The sequence below is a fragment of the Hyla sarda genome, chromosome 1, assembly GCF_029499605.1.
Source record: "Hyla sarda isolate aHylSar1 chromosome 1, aHylSar1.hap1, whole genome shotgun sequence".
Lineage (NCBI taxonomy): Eukaryota > Metazoa > Chordata > Amphibia > Anura > Hylidae > Hyla > Hyla sarda.
This window is the reverse complement of record NC_079189.1, coordinates 351408051-351420220: the sequence shown is the minus strand read 5'-3', so window position 1 is coordinate 351420220 and position 12170 is coordinate 351408051. Positions and strand designations below refer to the sequence as shown.

Sequence of the window (12170 nt, the reverse complement as noted above, 5' to 3'; positions counted from 1 at the left end):
AGCAAAAAAGAAAAAAGAAAAGTCAATGTAATTTACAAGTCAATGTAAATTGATGCTGATTCACCAAACATCTAGGTGAGACACATGAGATCGAATGTTTCAAGTGCCACAAAACAGCTTTCAGCTTTTGCAATGCTTTTCCCACTAAGTGTGACAATAACTGCAGCACAAGCCCTAAATGAGTGTTAAATATATTACATGAACAATCTTCCATTATACACAGTATTTGCATGCAAAGAAAATTATGGAAGCAGACAAACTAGTACTGTTGTAACGGCCATACCATATTGTACTATAGTACTGACATCACAACCCCTGCAGCCGGCACCCAGCGTTCCAAAGGAATGCCGACTGCTGTACAGAAGGGTCCCAGCAGCAGGATGTCCGCGATCAGACATCTTATCCCCTATCCTTTGAATAGGGAATAAGATGTATTGGGGCAGAGTACCCCCTTTAAGCCATCCACAGGATATGCTGGTAATAGAAGGCATTGTGGTCCCCATAAAACAAGTAAATATAAGGAACATTGTAATATATCTTATCACATAAAAATCCTTCTCTATTTATCAGACTACTTTCCTGCACCTTTCCCCAGCACACACAGATCAGCTCACTGAAGAAATCAGGTTACAGTGCATGCTGCTCATACCAGTTTATAGAGACTGGGTGCAGATTTATCAAAACCTGTGTAAAAAAGGAGTGGTGCAGTTGCCGGTGGCAACCAATCAGGTTATTTCTTTCATTTTCCACAGGTCTCCTGAAAAACGAAAGAAGCAATCTGATTGGTTGCCATGGGCAACTGCACCACTCTTCCTCTACACAGGTTTTGATAAATCTCCCCCTGGAGAAGCAATGAGGGAGAGTGGCCGGAGAAAGACAAAGGGGAACATTCATCAAAGTCAGTGTAGGTGCACTGATGTTAAACACAGGTTTTGATGGTGTAGTTGGAGTGTACAACCATCAAATTTATAAAATGGTGTAGGGCATGTGATAAATATGATGCTAGTACACGTGTTTGTGCAATTTCACTTTAGAACCCCACTTTGTATGACCCCTTTCTCTATACCCCTTTCACTATGACCTAGGGTCTATTCACACGGCAGAATTTCTGCCGGTGGAATTCAGCCTCAAATGAAAGCCCAATACACTTCTATGGGATTTTTTACTTCTGTTGACACTTCGGAAATCTTGCTCACGGAATAGCAGGATTTCCGAAGTGTCAACAGAAGTGCGGAATCCTATAGAAGTGTATTGGGCTTTCATTTCAGGCAGAATTGGGCTGGTGGAAATTCTGCCATGTAGATAAACCCTTAGGGTCAGTAATCCTGAATGTTAAGCCAGAAGGAGCAAGTCCTTAAAGTGCACTGATCATGTCCTGTTATCCGGATCCCCTTCTTCATAGAAAACACTGTGTAGAAAGTATAAATCACCATCTGCCATTCTGTTAGATTGCATTCACACTATGGAATTTTTGGGTAGAATTCCACAGCATGAATTTACCATTGGTGTTAATGGATTTTCCATTCACCCATTTGCTATGCATAAAACTCTGCAGCAAAAATTGTAAATTTTTTGGTGGAATTCTGTGCAGAATGCATTGCTGTCAGTGGAAATGTTTGATATAACCGGCAAAGGCTGCATTTGGAATATCCACCTGGAATTTCTCATGGCAAATATTGAGTGAGATCGCCCCTTTGGTTCTTGCTCTTCATTTCAAAATTCTGTTCACCTGTGAGTTCTGCTGGAGATCAGAGAAAGGTGTTCAGATTTGGCTACAACCTAACAAAGGTTTAGATTTGCTGAGAAGGGACCACAAAAGAAAGATTCTTTCTACAACATGATAGTAACATAATAACATAATTCATAAGGTTGAAAAAGACCAGAGTCCATCAAGTTCAACCTATATCCCTAATAAGTCCCTACTGAGTTGAGTTGATCCAGAGGAAGGCAAAAAACCCTCTTACTAAAGGTAAAAATTCCTGACTCCAAATATGGCAGTCAGAATAAATCCCTGGATCAATGTTCTGTCCCTATAAATCTAGTATACATAACCAGCAATGTTATTTTTCTCCAAAAATGCATCCAGACCCTTTTTGAACTCTTTTACAGAGTTCACTATGACCACCTCCTCTGGCAGAGAGTTCCACAGTCTCACTGCTCTTACAGTAAAGAACCCCCGTCTGTGCTGGTGTAGAAACCTTCTTTCCTCTAGACGTAGATGATGCCCCCTTGTTATAGATACAGTCCTGGGTATGATCATTTATTTTGTGGTGATTTCTATTCATAATTCAATAGATTGCTTTCCATATACACCTTGCACTTAACCTGTTTAGGACCAAGGGTGTACCTGTACGCCCTGAGTCTGCTCCCATTCTATAACGTGGCGCCACAGCGTGGCATACTGCGGGCGGTGGGTGTATGTGGGGGGCAGCGGGTGATAGATTCAGGGGGCAGCGGGTGATAGATGTGGGCAGTGGGGAGTGGAGCCTGCCAGCCGGGAACCATGAATATAATACTACCACACTGTAATTTCATATTCCCTAGGGGTCTCGGCCAATCACAGCTTCAGGAGGGAAAAGTGAAACTACAATGCCGTAGCTTTATATTCCTGGGCACCGGCCGGGGAGCGGAGTGCTTGTCACCTACGCCGCATGACTACAAATCCCAGCATGCCCTTACAGTAAGGACATGCTGGGAGTTGTAGTTGAGTTGCACGCAGGTGACAAGCGCTCCGCTCCCTGGCCGGCTCCCAGGAATGTGAAACTGCAGCAGTGTAGTTTCATATTTCCCTCCTGAAGCTGTGATTGGCCTAGACCCCTTGGCCAATCACAGCTCCTGGCGGGGAATATGAAATTACAGTTGCGTAGTATTATATTCATGGTTCCCGACCGAGGAGTGGAGCAGAGCACTGGGCATGCTGGGATTTGTAGTCATGTGGCGCAGTTGACAAGCGCTCCGCTCCCCAGCTGGCTACCCTCCTTAAGCTGTGATTGGCCGAGACCCCTCAGCCAATGACAGCTCCAGGTGGGGAATATAAAAAGACAATACTGTAGTATTATATTCAAGGTTCCCGGCCAACTCCGCTCCCCATTTTGGAATAAAAAAATGTTTAAACGTGTGGTGTTTTAAAAAAAATGATTTTCTTAATAGGATTAGTAGTGGAAGTGGTCTAATAGACAGAATCCATTACTAAGCCGGGCTTAGCATTAGCCACAAAAACAGCTAGTGCTAACCCCCAATTATTACCCCGGTACCCACTGCCCCAGGGGTGCCTGGAAGAGCTGGTATCAACAGGCCCAGAGCATCAAAAATGGCACTCCTGGGCCTAGGCGGTAACAGGCTGACATTATTTAGGCTGGAGAGGGCCAGTTGCTGTTTGGTTGGTATTAGTCTGAGAATGAAAATATGGGGAATCCTATGCGGTTTTTTTTTCAAATTGTTTAATTATTTATGCAAGAAATGAGTGTGGTTCCCTGTATTTTCATTCTCAGCCAGTTACCAACCAAGCAGCAACAGCCTGACGTTCCCAGTGTGGCTTAGGACCATTGTTACTGGCCCTCCCCAGCCTAAATAATGCCATCCTGTTACCGCCTAGGCCCAGGAGCGCCATTTTTTGAAGCTCCGGGCCTGTTTGTACCGGCTCTTCCTGGAACCCCTGTGGCGTTGGGTACCGGGGTAATTATTGGGGGTTAGCGCTAGCTGTTTTTGTGGCTAATGCTAAGCCTGGCTTAGTAATGGATTCCGTCTATTAGAAAGCTTTCACTACTAATCCTGTTAAGAAAACTAAAAAAAAACAAAAAAACACATCCCATTTCTTGGTTTTTGCTTATGTATGCTAAAAATGTGTTTTTTGTATGTCCCCCTGTGATCGTATGATAAATATGTCACAGGTAAGAAACACACCATGGAAAACAGTGTACATAAGTTGTGAACGTAAGCACAGCTTGATGAATTCCCTCCCAATAAATTTTCCTCATTAGAGGTTTGGCACTTCACCACTAGATGCCACTATTCATGTTTTCTTATTCTTGGATGGATTAACTTTTTTTGTCCCATGTACATCAAACATTTAAAGCCTGAAAAAAACATTATAATTTTCCAACCATAATGTGTCTATAAAAACTGTTCACCTCCCTCAGTGTGTGTCATGTTTTACTGCATGAATCAGAGGGGATTTACAGTCGTTCCATAATCTTTTGTTTTTGTTCAGATGTCATAAAAACAACATAAAGTACCAGAGGCAATGTATGAAAAAAAATCATTAGAGTACATTTAACACCTTAAAAACTGAAAAGTATCTTGCTTCTATGTTAAGATTAAAGGTGTAGTCCGGTAGAAAAAAAATTCCTAAAAATCAACTTGTGCCGGAAAGTTAAACATATTTTTAAATTACATTTGTAAATTACTTGTAAAAAATCTTAATCCTTCTAGTACTTATTAGCTGCTGTATGCTACAGAGGAAGTTCCGTTCTTTACGAATTTCTTTTCTGTCTGACCACAGTGCTCTCTGTCCAGAGTAGGAGTAAATCCCCATAGCAAACCTCTCCTGCTCTGGACTGTTCCTGATATGGACAGAGGTGTCGGCAGAGAGCACTGTGGTCAGACAGAAAAGAACAACTCAATTTCCTTAAGGATAAAGATTTTTATATAGAAGTAATTTACAAATCTAACGTGTGAGAGAGCATAGAAAATGAGCGGCACTCACCACAAACAGCTAGCAACAACTTCTTTATTTCTTAGACGTGCAGTTAGAACATACAGGTGCAGGGAGAAAGGAATGCCGAGAAATCCGGCAGACTGGTCACAGCCGTATCGTGCTTCCGCACTTCATCAGACCATCTCGTCCACTGAGAGCTCACCAGGTAAATACCTGTTAGGCTCCACCCATGGGCGGTCATTTCTGTTACATACAAGTGCAAGTGCAAAAATACAAAAACGTAGAAAACGTATAAAAACATTTAAAAACAGAAACTTAGCCAAGATTTGTGATACTGTGGCAAGGGCAGAGTTAAAGAAATATGCTCAGATCAAGTTTATCGTTCAAGCCGAGGTCCCCTTGTGCATTCGTGCGCATTATCCACCGGGCCTCGGCTTGAACCAGCAACTTGCGTCTGTCTGAACCATCTGTGTTGTCAATTCTTTCAATCCCAAAGAATTTTAGTGATTTTGGGTCCCCTGCATGCATATTAATTACATGATCGATCACTCTTGGTGATCCTTTTCTCAATTTGATCGAGTATAGATGTTCCCGAAATCTGTGGTGCATTGTCTGGTAGTGCTGCCGACGTAAAATCGGCCACAATCGCACAACAGGCCACACACCACAAATTTCATCTTACAACAAAAAAGGGCCCTGCATTTAATCTCCACACCTCCGATTGTGATAACTTTCTCGCAAATCAAAGAAGGACACCATTTGCATGCTCCACACCTGTAATTACCTTTTGGGCTGCTAGATTGTAACCAATTTGGGTTAAGTTTACTGGAGGAAAATTTACTTTTTGTAAGGACGTCCCCCAAATTTTTCGCCCATTTGAATGTAACTAGGGGCATTTCCTCACTGAAGTTGGATAGGACAGAGTCCCTTTGAACCAAATACCAGTGTTTTGATACAGCTTTTTTGATCGCTACACTCATTGGACTGAATTTGAAAGAGAAGGAGAAGCGATCCGGCCTCTCTCTTCTCGATCCAGATGCATGCAACAGCGTATTCCTATTTTGGCTTGATGCCCTTTTTAAAGCTGCATCCAAAACTGGTTTGGGGTACCCCCTGTCCTCCAACCTGGTGAGCAAATCTTTTGCTTGGATTTTAAAGTTTTCTTCAAAACTATTAATTCTTTTTAATCTAAGTAGCTGCCCATAAGGGATGGCTGATTTTGTGTTGTCTGGGTAGTAACTAGAATAATGTAGTAATGAGTTACCTGCTGTTATTTTTCTGAAACCAGACGTGGATAGACCCTCATCTTTTAGGGTTACTAGCACGTCTAAAAATTCAAGTTGGGTATAACTAGTTTTGAAAGTGAAACTAAGATTCATGTCATTAACGATATTAAGAAACTGGACGAAATTCTCAAAATCATCTGTGGTACTTGACCACATAACAAAGATATCGTCCACGAAGCGGACGTATCCCTTTATGTGGCTTAGAAAAGAATTAATTTCTGAGAAGACAAAAGTCTTCTCAAAACATGCCACTAACAGATTGGCGAGAGTGCAGGCCACCGGAGTGCCCATAGCCACCCCGCCAATCTGTTTGTACCATACGTCATCAAACAAAAAAGTATTGTTCTCCAAAACAAAAAGTAAAGCATCACAAATTAAGTTGACGCACTGACTACTTTTACTAGATTTTCTCAGCAATTTCCTAATCCACTGTACACTCAAATTCTGGGGAATATTTGTGTACAGGGATTCGATGTCAATGGAAGCTAGAATGCACCCTCTTTGCCAACTCATGTTATTAAGGACAGATAGAAACTCATTGGTATCTTTGACTAAAGCAGGGACGTCCTTTAGGAGAGGTCTCAACAGGTAATCTACATATTTTGATAAGGGCTCGGTAATGGACCCCACCCCGGACACTATTGGGCGTCCGGGGGGGGTCCAAGTCCTTATGTACTTTTGGTAAGAAGTACCAACACGGGTACCTAAGATAAGGGGGAATTAATTTTTCAGCTGTCCTCTTTGAAAGAACCTTATTGTCTACTGCTTTTCTAAGTAGAGATTGTAATTTAGATGAGATTTTAGGGATAGGATTAGAGGAAAGTTTTTCATAATTTTTAGCAACCCCTAGCTGACGTAATGATTCTTTAATATAATACTCCTCAGTCATTAAAACAATATTTCCCCCCTTATCTGCTTTCTTAAATACAACTCCCTTTAGGGAGCGCAACCAAGAAAGCGCCTCTTGTTCATTTTTACTAAGGGGGGAAGTGTCTGTTGGGTATTTTAAAGCCCTTAACTCTTCTATTACTTTCATTTGGAACACGTCTAAATTGCTTCCAGGCGGTATAGGAGGACAAACATTTGATTGTACCCCACCAGTAAATGGGGGGGGGGTGATCGTGCCTTGCCCTGTGTTCCAGTTAAGGCTGCCCCCCAATAATTCAGTGAGATCACACAGACATTGCTGTTCCGTGTCCCCCGCTTCATCAAAGGGGGGAAATCCCAATGGTCCCACAAAGGCTGGGGTTTCACCTTCTGTCTTATTTTCATCGCACACTTTATTGGAGAAAAATTTCTTTAAATTTAACCTCCTAATGGCCTTAAATAGGTCTATCTCAAATTCTACCATATCGACTTGTTCTGGAAAACAAAAATTAAGACCTTTAGACAAAACCGAAATAGCTGCCTCACTAAGTACAATAGATGTTAAATTGATTATGGATGACACACTAGAGTTCAAATCTTGAGGACAGTTCACACTAGTTGCATTACTTGCGGATGACACTCTAAAGTTCATTTCCTGGGGACAGTTCACACTGATTACATTTTTAGAGTATTCTACATCTGGTGGATTATCTTCCTTTTCTTTTGGTAGACCATTCACCTTACACGCGTTATTGCTTTCTAACGATACCAAGCTACTCTTTTCTTCCTTTTGTAACTTTTTTTGGTGTTGTTTTTTACTTCTTTGGAAATTTACAAATCTGCTTAACTTTGTGGTACCAGTTGAACAAAATTTTGTTCCACCGGAGTACCCCTTTATGTCACAGGCTCAATGTCTGAGGCTGAATGATTTTCTGATGACAGCATACTCTGGTCTAATCTTAGACTAGATGCAGTTGTCTAATGGACAGCCTATGTGGGTCCATTCGCCATATTTATCAGTTTACTTGTATCCAAACTGCTTTGAATAGTGGGAAAATGCATATGTGCAAACAATGATTTGAAGAAGATATGAACGTATATGTGCAATAGGTTTTAAACAAATAAGCTCCTTTGCATTCACTTTGCATTCGCTTCCAGGCAATGGAAGAGAGAGGTGGTGTCTGCTAACTGTAAAAGAAAGTATACTAAGCAATTGTCTGAGCTGGTAATTGTGTATCTATATATAAGGGTGTGAAGTATACAAGTGAGTTTAAGTATGAAAGTGAGACTAACTTAAAATTAAGGGACTTTAAATTCAGGGAGTTTAATTGAAATATTTCATTTTTTTTTTTTTACTGTTAATTTTTGCAATCCCCAAATCTAACATGGCCTCCATGTTGGAAAAGGCAGTCCAGTGTGCATTTTGCACAATGTATGCAATTCTTGAACAGCAGTTTGAGGGTGCATATTGTTGTGCGAGATGTGTGCGAGTTGTTCATTTGCTGGTGTAGGAAGGAGGGGTTTGGGTTCATCGAGACCTGGGCCGACTTCACCGTCGGATACCGGCTCTACTATAGGGATGGGCTGCACCTCAATGGGGAGGGTGAAGCTGTGCTTAGGGAGAAGATGGCTAGAAGGGTGGAGGAGTGTTTAAACTAGGGACTGGGGGAGAGAAACTAAAATGTAGAGGGGGAAGAAAGTGTAGATAGAGAGGGGGACTTATTAATGTACCTGGGGGTGGAACGGAGGGAGGGATTAGAATAGTTAATAGGGATACGCTTCATAGGAAGAAAAAACATACACCATTGAATTGCATGTTGACTAATGCCAGAAGTCTGTGCAATAAAACAGAGGAACTGGATTGGTTGATGTCTGAGGAGAATTATGACATAGTGGGTATAACAGAGATATGGTTGGACGATAGCTGTGACTGGGCGGTCAACATACAGGGTTATAGTCTATTCAGGAAGGATCGGACAAAACAGAGTCTGAAGGCCGCACTGCTTGAGGATATATGGGAGGGAAACGATAATGTGGAGGCATTATGGGTAGAAATATATAGAGATAAAAAAAAAATCCTGATAGGGGTTTGCTATAAGCCACCAAAAATAATGGAAGAGCCAGAAGATCGATTACTGAGGCAAACAAACAAGGCAGCAAATCAGAATGAGGTGATAATAATGGGGAGACTGAGACCTGTGAATTCAAACTGTGATTCATAAAGGAAACAGGTTTCTGACTATAGCTAAAGACAATTATCTGTCCCAAATGGTGCAGGGCCTGACCAGAGGGGGCGCCCTACTAGACTTAATATTAACCAACAGACCTGACAGAGTAACTAATGTGCAGGTAGAAGGACACCTAGGAAATAGTGATCATAACATAATACATTATAATTTGTTCTTCAGTAAGGGAATCTCTCGAGGGACCTCAAAAACAATGAACTTTAGAAAGGCAAAGTTTGATCAACTCAGAGAAGCCCTTAATAATATAAATATGGATAATGTCATAAAAAACAAGAATACTGACACTAAATGGGAGACTTTTAAAAATATCTTAGTTTCTCACTGTAAGATGTATATACCTTATGGGAATAAAAGGGTCAGAAATAAAAGAAAAACCCTAGAGATGAGCGAATTGACAGAAAATTTGATTCATCACGAACTTCTCGGCTCAGCAGGTGATGACTTATCCTGCATAAATTAGTTCAGCTTTCAGGTGCTCTCGTGGGCTGGAAAAGGTGGATACAGTCCTAGGAGAGTCTTTCCTAGGACTGTATCCACCTTTTCCAGCCCACTGGAGCACCTGAAAGCTGAACTAATTTATGCAGGATAAGTCATCAACTGCCGAGCCGAGAAGTTCGTGACGAATCGAATTTACTGTAAATTCGCTCATCTCTAAAAAACACTATGGATGAATAAAAATGTTAAGGGGGCAATAAACGACAAAAATAAAGCATTTAAACTACTTAAACAGGACAACAGTGAAGAAGCATTAAAAAGCTATAGAGAAAAATGTAAAATATGTAAAAAAAACATATAAAAGCAGCAAAAATATAGACAGAAAGACTCATTGCCAAAGAGAGTAAAACAAACCTCAAAATTTTCTTTAACTATATAAATAGCAAAAAGGTTAAAAATGAAAGTGTAGGCCCTTTAAAAAACGATAAAAGAGAAATTATAAACGAGGATTAGGAAAAAGCAAATATATTAAACAAATTGTTCTCCGCTGTATTCACTGGTCACCTGTCTAACCCAGGAAGAAGTACAGTGCAGCCTACAAAAAATCAAAATAGACAAATCGCCAGGTCCATATGGCATTCACCCCCGTGTTCTAAAGGAATTAAGTAATGTAATAGATAGACCCCTATTATTAATATTCAGAGACTCTATAGTAACAGGGACTGTTCCCCAGGACTGGCGCATGGCAAATGTGGTGCCAATATTTAAAAAGGGGTCAAAAGGTAATCCCAAGAATTAAAGGCCTGTTAGTTTAACCTCTGTTGTATGTAAATCGTTTGAGGGTTTTCTAAGGGATGCTATTTTGGAGTATATTGATAAAAATAAACGTATGACCCCATATCAGCATGGCTTTATGAGGGATCAGTCCTGTCAAACTAACCTGATCAGCTTTTATGAGGAGGTGAGCTCCAGACTGGACCTGGGGGAATCGCTGGATGTAGTATATCTGTTTTTTCCCAAAGCATTTGATAAAGTGCCTCATAAAAGGTTTGTGCATAAAATGAGAAGGATGGGGCTGGGGGGGGAATGTGTGTAAGTGGGTAAGTAACTGGCTCATTGATAGGAAACAGAAGGTGGTTATTAATGGTACTCATTCTGATTGGGTGACTGTTACTAGTGGGGTACCACAGGGGTCAGTCTTGGGTCCTACTCTATTTAATATATTCATTAATGACCTTGTAGAGGGGTTGAATAGTAAAGTAGCAATCTTTGCAGATGATACTAAACTCTGCAAAGTGGTAAACTGAGATGACTCACCTGGAAAAGGACTTGGGAGTCTTAGTTAACAGTAAATTTAGCTGGAGTGACCAGTGTCGGGCAGCTGCGGCCAAGGCTAATAAAATCATGGGGTGCATCAATAGGGGCAGAGATGCCCACGACAAGGAAATAATTCTACCGCTGTCCAAATCACTAGTCAGACCACACATAGAATACTGTGTACAGTACTGGGCACCAGTGTACAAGAAAGATATAGTAGAGCTGGAGAGGGTTCAAAGAGGAGCAACCAGGGTTATACGGGGAATGGGAGGACTACAGTACCCAGAAAGATTATCAGAATTAGGGTTATTTAGTTTAGAAAAAAGAAGACTTAGGGGCGACCTAATAACTATGTATAAATATATCAAGGGACAGTACAGAGATCTCTCCCATGATCTATTTATACCCAGGACTGTATCTATAACAAGGGGTCATCCTCTACGTCTTGAGGAAAGAAGGTTTCTACACCAGCACAGACGGAGGTTCTTTACTGTAAGAGCATTTAGACTGTAGAATTCTCTGCCTGAGGAGGTGGTCATGGGGAACTCTGTAAAAGAATTTAAAAGGGGTCTGGATGCATTTTTGGAGAATAATAACATTTCTGGTTATGTATACTAGATCTATAGGGACAGAACCTTTATCCAGGGATTTGTTCTAATGCCATATTTGGAGTCGGGAATTTTTACCTCTAGTATGAGGGTTTTTTGGCTTCCTCTGGATCAACTCAGTAGGGACTCATTAGGGATATAGGTTGAACTTGATGGACTCTGGTCTTTTTTCAACCTTATGAACTATGTTACTAAGCCATTACCATTGTGCGCTAAACATGTGAGCAGCTGCACAACACTGTCTGCCCCGGAATCCTGGCTATAAGTTCTGTTTCCCACTGGTGTAATGTGGATGCACTTTTGAACCTGTATTAAGCTGTAGGTCCAGCCCTGACAGCTATCCCTTCAGGTTATCAGACCTGTTGTCAGGCCACTACTTGAAGCCATGAGACAGATTTATTATGTTAGTGTAAAATCAGCTATTAAGGGAAGATGTCATCAGAAAATCATTTATTGTTTAAATCAAGTTTTTATGCAAAACATTTTTGCAAAACATAATTTTCTATTTTACTTTCTATAGCATAAAATGTTGTGGTTTTAACAATAATAATAATAATAATAATTTATTTATATAGCGCATACAGATTCCGCAGCGCTTGCAATTATGGGGTACAAACAAAGACAAGTATCAGACATAATATTACACAATAACTATTCAAACAAGAGGTGTGGGGATATATTGGGGATATGTTAAGGCCAATTAGAGAATGTTATAGGCCTGTCTGAAGAGATGTGTTTTCAGGCCACGTTTGAA

At 40.9% G+C, this 12170-nt stretch overlaps 1 long non-coding RNA gene across 1 annotated transcript in view; it reads right to left on the bottom strand.

Annotated features, from left to right (window-relative positions):
* Window positions 1-12170, bottom strand: part of LOC130307441 (uncharacterized) — a 31352-nt gene that overhangs the window by 17238 nt on the left and 1944 nt on the right. The window lies entirely within an intron of this gene.